Genomic DNA, 9,955 nt, shown 5'->3' with positions numbered 1-9,955 from the left:
TCTTTAAGTTCCTTTATTCTAGGCTTCCAACATTGAGCAACCTTCGGACACAATTCTTACTACTTTCTTTTTAGCTATGTTGACAACCTCAAAGTAATTAAGCCTCAACAGTACCAAAAGTGATCTAAGATGACAAGTTTAAGAACTTATCTTTGTATAGGACAACCTTTTTCTTCATGTCATGATGAAGAGGACACCATCAACAATAGTCACAAGTTGCTACAAAATTTGATGACAATCATTTTCTTTCGTCATTTCTTAGTGTGTGACTGATTCTGTTCTTCTCTATATCTTCTCAAAAAATTTTGAACATCAAACATGGGCTAAGAAAAAAATAAAAGGCAAAATTGTCCCATTCCCAAATGTTTTCCAATGAAAATTGGTAATAATATTAAATACTACTCCAAGAGGAGACACTGGCGAAGAACCTTATTTATCTTTAAGGAATCGGTGCTGTCATAAGTCATTAGTTTCTTGCCATATTAAGCTGAATATTTCCCTACTATCCAGACATGTCTAATTAAGAAATAATTTTTATATTGCACCTGGTTTGAGACTCAGTAATAAAGATGAGAACCTTGTTTAAGAAAGAAGTTTCTATTTTTCACATAATGTGTAGCGTGATAACCTTTGGGGGGCCTAAGTCATTTTAAACCCATGTTTCTACCTTGTCTGGAAGATCAATCAACATTTAAGGATTTATTTAAGTGACAGGTGGAACACTTCCTTGAAATGTGCTCATCTTAAGGGAAAACCATCTCAAAATATGTTTAGCGAAAGCTTACAGAGTGTATTGTGCTCTGGTCCTTAGCACAAGATAGTTTCTGTTGATCACATGTTCTTCTGTACAAATCTATAAGCTTAAATTCTAGTGAAGGAGAGACCATAGTACTTAGCACTGTCCTGTAGCTCTATCGTCCCATTGTTCATTGATTTGCTCAAGCAGGCTCCAGTAACGTCTCTACTGTAAGACTTGTTGTTACTGTTTTTGGCATATTGAATACTTCACAGGGAGCTTGCCAGGCTTTGCCGTGGGGACTGGATACTGTTGATAACTTGCTGGGCTCTCCAAGAGGGGTGGAGGAATCGAACTTGGGTCGGCCGTGTGCAAGGCAAATGTCCTACCCACTGTATTATTGCTCAGTCAGGAGTGACCACAAAACAGTGAATAAGACCCAAAGGAGTCCTTTATTACAATTCTGTTAGCAAGAAAATCATTTTAAGATAGCACAGTTTTCTCATTTCTGCAGGAGTAGCACTCAATTTAGAATCAGAATTATGAAGGCAGGACACTGAGGAGAGTAGCTCGATCAGCTATTGCCAGGAAGTCTAGAAGGGACACATTCTCTTATCTTATCAGAATCAATCACAACAAACAGGAAGAACTACCCAGAAAGAAAAAAAAATGAAATCAAACATCTCATGGCATTTCCACCTGGTATACTCCTAAAGAAGTCTTAAAACTCTCTGAGGATGGAGTCTGAGTTTCCACAGGGAAAGGCAGCTGGATCACTCTCTTGGCACCTGGCTCAAATAATATCGAACTGAAAAGGGTTTGAGAACCATTAACCATCAAATCTATAAAAACTCTAATATGGCCGGAATAATCCCTAAGCATTGCTGAGTGTGTCCCCACCCTCAATCCTGCCCCCCCTAAATATAACAACAACCAAAATAATATTATAATCTGGCCAATGGTCACTGAAGAAAAACTTTGGGTAAGGAATTCCTCTCTGTATATGGCTCTGACTTGAATTCTAGAACAGTTGTCCAGAAAATAAATCACCCCTTCCATGAGCAATTATTTAATTATTCCCACTGAACTGCAGTTTCATTTCATTTCATTTCATCATCCTGTTATTCGTCGATTGACTCGAGCAGGCCCCAGTAACGTCTCCTTCATCCTAGCCCTGAGATTATATTCAAGGCTCTTTAGGAGAATGAGACCCATCATTGTTACTGGTATTTGGCATATTTGGTACGCCACGGGGAGTTTGCCAGACTCTGCCCTGTGGGCAGGCTACATTCGATAGCCTGCAAGTTTGTCCAAAGTAGGAATGAGATAATAAGATGTCATAAAAAACTGCAGTTTAATGATAAAATAAATATCCCAGTCTGGCAGGTACAAAAAACAGAAATTCTCATACTTCCGGTGAAAGAGTGAATTAGCATAGTCTTTTAAAAGGCAGCATAGTCTAGTGACTAGTATCAAGGGACTAGTATCCAAAAGACTCAAGTCCAAGTCCTGTTTTTGTTTTTGTTGTTATTGTTGTTTTGCTAACACTAGCTAGCTGCTTGACCTCAGTCAAATTTTTAAGTCTTCTATGTTTCATTTATTTCACCACTCTTAAAGTGGATATAATAATAAAAATTGAATCTGTAATGTCCTGGTAAAGTTTCAGATGCAGTACCTAGCATGCCATAAGCAGTCATGTGTTTGAATTTATTATGAATATGGCTGTTACTCTTAATATTATGGCTTGGCAACACAAAACGTTTAGACTAAGAATTAACCTCTGATTTAGAAATTTTACTTCTGTGAATCCAGTGAAAGGGAATAACTAAGGGTACCCACAGTGATCTAGCAGCTTGGACATTGTAGAATTAGAGTCATAATTCTGAACCTCAGCTGTAAATTGTGAGTTTCTATATTAGAATGAATAGATACAAACTGAGTTGAAAGTGATCCCAGTTATAAACTGCTCGCAAATCATCTTTCTATAATTCCTTAAACATGGAAAGAAGAGGGGCTGGGAAGATGATTCAAAGGGCAACAATATATGCTTTGCATGTAGGAACCCTGGGTTTTAAGCCCAGGATCTCTTGGTTTCCTGAGTACTGCCAGGAGCAATCTCCAGGCACCACCACTTAAGGACTGTCCCCTGTGCACCACCGTTTGGGGATGAAAAACAAAAGGTGAAATGAAAATTTTAAAGTCTTTCTTTGTGGGATTGATAACATCGTTAACAACAGCTTTGAAGTTTAGATGGAAACATTTTAGAAGATAAAATTCAACTGGAAAGTTTCCCCAAAAATTTTCTGTTGGAAATTTTTCTCCGACTTTTATTTTTTTCACCTTCTCTGAAGAAAGGCTTTTAACTGACAATAACTAATTAATAATAAGATTAGTCTTCTTGAAGTGTTTACGTGGTGTGATTCCCTAAATCCTCCATATGAAAAGCCACTAGTTTGTTTGTTAAACATACAGATTCCTATGTCCATACAAAGCCTGCTAAATCAGAATCCTGGACAGGGTCTTGGAAAATCTTTTTTTTTCAAAGCACCCTGAGGTTAAGCAGGCTGAAACTTTACTTCTTGTCCCCTAGAAGATGAGAAATATCAGTTCATCTAGCAGAGTCTTTGCAGATATTATCAGGTGGAAAGAGGATCATGGCCCATTTGAAAAGACAAAGACACAGAGAACTTTCAAAGAAAAGTGGAAGAATGCATATTTTATCACACTTTTCAGGCTTCACGGATACAATTAGAGTATTTTAAACATTGTCTTTTATGTTCTCATATGTATTTATATATATATATATATATATTTACAATATTCTACCAGAGCCCGGCAAGCTACCGAGAGTATTCGATATGCCAGACACAGTAACAACAAAGTCTCCAATGGAGACGTTACTGGGCCCGCTCGAGCAAATCGACGATCAACGGGAGGGCCTTTACTTTACTTACTTTTACTATTCTACCAGTGGGGTTTTCTTGAAGAGTTTCATCTGTAAAGAATGCAAATATAAGCATTCCATTCTTTAAGGGGTACTTTCTTATAAACTTGTTCCCTAACAAAAAATAACAGCTGTCCAGCCTAACTGTGGTGAAGAGTTTCATTTTTCACTCTCCAGTCCTTTTGTTGGTGTAAGCCTCAAATTTATTGTCATAGATGAGTGCAGTTGAAAGATTAGTTTTCAGAAGGCAAATACGGTCTGTTCTATGGCAACCATTCTATGGTTAGAATTCCCTCTGAGTTCTTTCTAGATAGTACATTGTTTCTCATTTAAGTTGTTTGAGGTGACAGTCAAGAATTAAATCATTTATCTTTAAGTTTTCTTTTATTTATTTATTTTTCCTTTTGGGTCACACCTAGCAATGCACAGGGGTCACTCCTGACTCAGCATTCAGGAATTACCCGTGGCAGTGCTCAGGGACCATATGGGATGCTGGGAATTGAACCCAGGTGGGCCGTGTGCAAGGCAAATGCCCTGCCCACTGTGCTATTGCTCCAGCCACTCTTAAAGTTTTAAGCCACTTTTTCCAGCAATCCAATATAAAAAAAAGTGGAGCAGCATCCTAATAACTTGGACTCTATGGTTATAGACCTAGATAGTAGAAGGACTTTTGTTTTGGAAATGTCTATATGTCATACAGCCAAGGAGTTATTTAAAGATGACAATGGCTCAAGGAAATTGCTAATAGATTAAAAGTTCTAGGTGATGTAAAATTTCTGGAATTTTTAAATATGTGTATATTTAATGCATATGTGCGTATTCATTGAGTTTATCCAAAAGGATGTGCATACATATTATACAATATAATCATTAGCACACGTAGATGGATTATTCACATTCATAGCATAAATAACATGTAAATGATTAAAACGAGAATGCTTGGGTATTTCTGTTTATTTTATGTTGTATAAAATCTAAGTGTAATTTGTAAATATGAAACTCTGTTTTTTCTTTATCTTGATCTGCCTGGCACCAATCATTCTCATCAAATCCCTGTGTCAGCTCTTATTTACAAACACACACACATAAATTTTCCACATGCAAATAGACAAAATGAGGGCCAGTGAGATAATACAGGAGGTAAAACTTTTGCTTTGTACATGACAGACCCAAGTTCAATTCCCAGCAATCCATATTATCCCCCAATAGGACCAGGGAAGATCCCTGAACCCAAAACCAGGAGTAATCCCTAATATCACTGGTTTCAGGTGTGGTCCCAAAACAAACAAAACATCTTGTGGCGTAACTTCACAGCAACTGAGCTTTCTTCTTGGCACTATAAATTGTGGTATCGAGATGTTTGAAAACTGAAATTTCTTGTGCCATATTAAAGAACACTTCCTGGTCTTTATGCAGTGTCTATTCTTCTTTTACATAATGCAGGTATACTGGAAACAGTCACTTAGTCTTCTAGCCAATAAGAGTGAAGAAGTCCAGTTTGGCAAGGATATAGAAAGAGGAGGACACCAGTAGCCTCTCCTCTTTGCACCCAGAATCTGATAGAGATTGGGGTTGGGTGGTTTGGGGAAAACAGCTGTTCTGGAGAGAAAATAAGAGACAACCCAATAAAAACAACTAACATGCACAGCTAAAGACTACACACAAGTCCAAAATCCTCCACGCTAAATTCCAACTCCTAAATCCAAAGATCATCAGGTAAGAAAATCAGGAAGGGTTATTGATCAGATGTTTGTACTCAATACCCAGAGTGTCTTTGAAATATTGTTTTTTCAAAGTCTCACTATGCCAGTAATTTGTAGTTATCATTTACAAATATAAGATAAGGTTTATTAAATTGTGCAATTATAAATTTAAGTCTATTTTAAATTGAGAAAATAACTCTAGCATGAGTACATTCTCTATAAAGTATAAATAACTGTAATTAAGCCTATTTTATTTGAGGTAGAAGAATTTCAGGGGTTAAATATAAAAAAGAGCTAGAATGGGAACAGGAAAGTGAGTAAATACATTAAGTTAAAGCATCTGGCACCATCTTTATCAACTACTTCATAGTTTTCCCCAGGACTCGCCTAACTCTTTATTGATGAAATTGAAGATATGTAGATATACTTTCGGTACTTAATATTCTACGTGGCTGGGAATGAATATGTTGGCCTGAGTTCTGCCTGAATTTGCTGAGGTGTGGCAGATTCTTCTACCCTGCTGGGTAAGTACTATCTCCTTGTTCTTCATGAAATCTTTTTCACTGACATTCACACTGTTTCAAGCCAAACAAGACTATTACATTATTCACCGGGAAACTTTTATTTTACATAAGCCTATCCTTTGAAGTTTTCTCCTTAATTTATCTCTGTTCTTCCAACCACATACATTAATATTTTCTCAGTGCAAAAGAGTTAGTCTTGGGCTTTTTACTCTATCCACACTTTGAGACTCATTCATCCCCATTATTGCTATTAAGATTTTTTTGCATCCAAAGTATCCCAATCTAAGTGTCCTTGGCACTCACTCTTGAACCCAAAACCTTTATATCCAACCATACAGTGCTCTTCTGGAACAGCCAGCATACATTTCAATATCAGCTTCAAGATGAAACTCATTATTTATTCTCCCTCAAAGGTAATTTCCCCAGAAAAATAATCTGGGAATCACCCAAGCCTTTTATTCCTATTTACATAGCCTCTTCTTCCATCACCCAAAAAAAATTTTCAGCCTTTCATGATCTTGCTCATACCCTGGTCCAGACAATCATCATATTTTTCCTGTTATTGTTCAATAACAGTGTTTCCACATTACCTTTAAGTTCTTAATCTTCATTGAAGAATTCAGAACACTCTTTCTCAGCATTCAAAACTCATGAAGTGGGCTGGAGAGATAGCACAGCGGGTAGAACATTTCTTTGCCAACCCAGGTTCGATTCCCAGCATCCCATATAGGGTCCCCTGAGCACCACCAGGAATAACTCCTGAGTGCAGAGCCAGGAGTAAGCCCTGTGCATTGCCCGGTGTGACCCAAAAAGCCAAAAAAAAACTCATGAAAACAAATCCCCTTGAGAAGATGAGAGAAATGGGGCCAGAAAGTTAGCATATGGGTAAAGCAACTTACCTGCTTGCCTTTCATATGACAACCCAGATTCAAACCCAGGCGATCCATATGGTCGTTGCACCCCACAAGTTGAGATACCTGGTTGCAGAGCCAGGAATAAGATCTTATCAAAGTCAGGTGTAACCCCAAAACCAAGAAAGAAAGAGAGAGACAGAGGAAGGAAGGAAGGAAGGAAGGAAGGAAGGAAGGAAGGAAGGAAGGAAGGAAGGAAGGAAGGAAGGAAAGAAGGAAGGGAGGGACGGAGGGAGGGAGGGAGGAAAGAAGGAAGGAAGGAAGGAAGGAAGGAAGGAAGGAAGGAAGGAAGGAAGGAAGGAAGGAAGGAAGGAAGAGAACTTTCAGATTTAAATTTGTTTCCACATAGTAAGGGAACAACAACTGGCTAGTCATCAGAACTGGAGATTTTTTCTATAGAACTGAGCTTACATGAGAAGGTGGCTGGGAGGGGCCCTGGGACACTGGTAAAGAAAAGTGAACATTGGTGATGGATGTGATGCTGAAATGATGTGTGCACAAAAAGTGTAATGAACAGTACTGTAAATCCCAGCATCTCAATAAAAATGAAATAAATTCAGTAATAGAGTCCATGTTAAATGGAAGGAAGACTTGCTATCCTTCTGGTCTTCAATATTTTTGCTTCCTTTTTATGCTTGGACGTCACGTCCAGCTGAGCTCAGAACTTACTCCTGGCTCGGCACTCAGGGATCACTCCTAGAGCCTGGATCTGCTTCGTGCAGTGTAAGTGCCCTGTACTTTCTCTTAGAATACATCCTTTAGCCTTTCATTGGAATTATGTACCTATCTTTCCACCATTTTTCTTAATGTGCCTGTTTTGGGGGGGGGGAGATATAGGGTTGTACCATAACCAGTGGTACTCAAGTTTTACTTCACCATCTGTGCACATGGGTCACTCCTGGTGGTAATTGATCATACAGCTTATTCTGATTGGCCTCCTCCAGATTTCAAACTAGTGATATCTCTGTAGCAGACATAATTACACTTTTGTATTGATTCACAGTCCTCACCTTTCATAAATAATATAATCAAAATTTTGTTTTCTAAAGAAATGTTAAAATATTTGCCTATTGTTTAGAAAGAGTCATACAACCCAGTTCTAACCTATAATACTTATTGAAAGTCTTCTAGGGATATTTGCAATAGATGTATTTTTAAAGAAGACTCAGTTGTTATGAATCTTTATCTTTTTGCCTTTGACATGTTGCTTCTTGATTTTCCTCTCCTAATTTTGCTAGGATGTGTGAGTAACATCTGGATAAATAAGGAAAAATTCAACCTTTTGGGAAAATGAGAAGAATAGATATCAAAAGTGGGGGGAAAAGGACTTGGGTACTTGCTGCTATCCGTAATGGTAAAAGGTAAAGGTAAAGGCCCTCCCGTTGATCGTCGATTTGCTCGAGCGGGCCCAGTAACGTCTCCATTGGAGACTTTGTTGTTACTGTGTCTGGCATATCGAATACTCTCGGTAGCTTGCCGGGCTCTCCGAGAGGGGCGGAGGAATCGAACTCGGGTCGGCCATGTTGGCCGCTTGTAAGGCGAACGCCCTACCCGCTGTGCTATTGCTCCAGCCCTCTGAGAAATATTAATATGAAGAAAACTATTTTTAAGCTTACTGTCAGGTTATTTACTGTATACTTTATACAGTAGTGGACACAGAATAGAAACTATAAGTATGGAACAAGTAAGTTAATGAAAGAAAAAGGAGTATGTGACATTCCTGAGGAAAAGTGAATATGAACTTCCTCCAAAGTTAAATATCTTCATTACTCTAATGTTTAAAATTTTAAAGGTTATATATCTAAATATTTATGTGGGCATGAATATCTAATATTCTCTAATTGATCATTTGCCTATGTGGAACCTTAATTAAAATACAGATATTAAACTAGAAGGGAAACAAGTTGGGTTTTTATTATTAATACTCAAATCAGCATTGCTAGCAATCTATTTCTAATTTGCTTACCTATATCTGGGAGGATTGAATCAGGACCTCATATAAATGTTCCTGGGGAAAAGGAAGGAAATTGAAGATAATAAGAAGGAGATATCAAAATATGGTCTGGAAAGAATATTATAAAATGCCATATAATATTATCAGTGTTGATTGTAAGTAGAAACATGTCCTTATTTCTCAGAAGACAGTTCTGACAATGATCTTTAGGCATATTTGCTGTACTGACACAGACACCAGAGAAATAATACAATTTTTACTAACTGAAATGCAACTTTGTAACTACACTTAAAAATTGCTATGAGGGAGCCAGGGAGATACTTCAATGGCCTGGAGCTCATTGCTTTCCATGCTGGAGTTCCTGAATTCAATTCTTGCATGCTCCCCTGAGCACTGCCAGGAGAGACTTTTGGGCTCTGAGCCACATTGAGTCACACCAAATATGACCCAGAAACAAACAACAACAAGCTACAGTGATTCAGAGTGGTGGCTGAAAATATTGATAGAAATGGAAATAACCTTCATACTGCAATTACTGACAATAGCATCGTAAAGATAACACTATCACGATCACGACCATCCCGTTGTTTGTTGATTGCCTCGAGCAGGCCCCAGTAACGTCTCCTTCATCCTAGCCCAGAGATTTTTAAAAAAAGTGCCATATTCAAGGCTCTTTCAGGGTTAGCAGAATGAGACCTATCATTGTTCCTGGTATTTGGCATATTGGGTACACCACGGGGAGTTTGCCAGACTCTGCTGTGTGAGCAGGTTACATTCAGTAGCCTTCCAGTTTGTCCAAAGTAGGAATGAGATAATAAGATGTTGCACTGCGCTTCCGGGAGCTTGGTTTTATAGTCTCTGAGTCTTGGCCGTTGATGGGATTACACGGCGCCAGGGGACCAGTTGGTGGGTATGACCCCTGCCTACTGGAATTTGGAGGATCTGGATGGAGGATGCTCAGTCCCGATCCGAGCAGGCTTGGAGATCTCAGCCCCGGGATCTGCATGCCTTTGTTCCTCTGCCGGTACCTTCATGGGTGTGAAGAGTGGTCTCAGCATGGTTGTGGCTGGTTCTGGAGGTCTTCGGCTGCCGGAGCACTGGTCAGGGCGGGGAGGGAAATTCAACCCGCTCCCCTCCAAGGGCCCCGGCGAGGAGGGCAAGGCGTGGGAGCAGGAGACTCCTC

The sequence above is a fragment of the Sorex fumeus genome, unplaced genomic scaffold (assembly GCF_029834395.1).
Source record: "Sorex fumeus unplaced genomic scaffold, SorFum_2.1 ptg000024l, whole genome shotgun sequence".
Lineage (NCBI taxonomy): Eukaryota > Metazoa > Chordata > Mammalia > Eulipotyphla > Soricidae > Sorex > Sorex fumeus.
The sequence above is the reverse complement of the archived record's forward strand: the minus strand, read 5'-3'. Positions refer to the sequence as shown.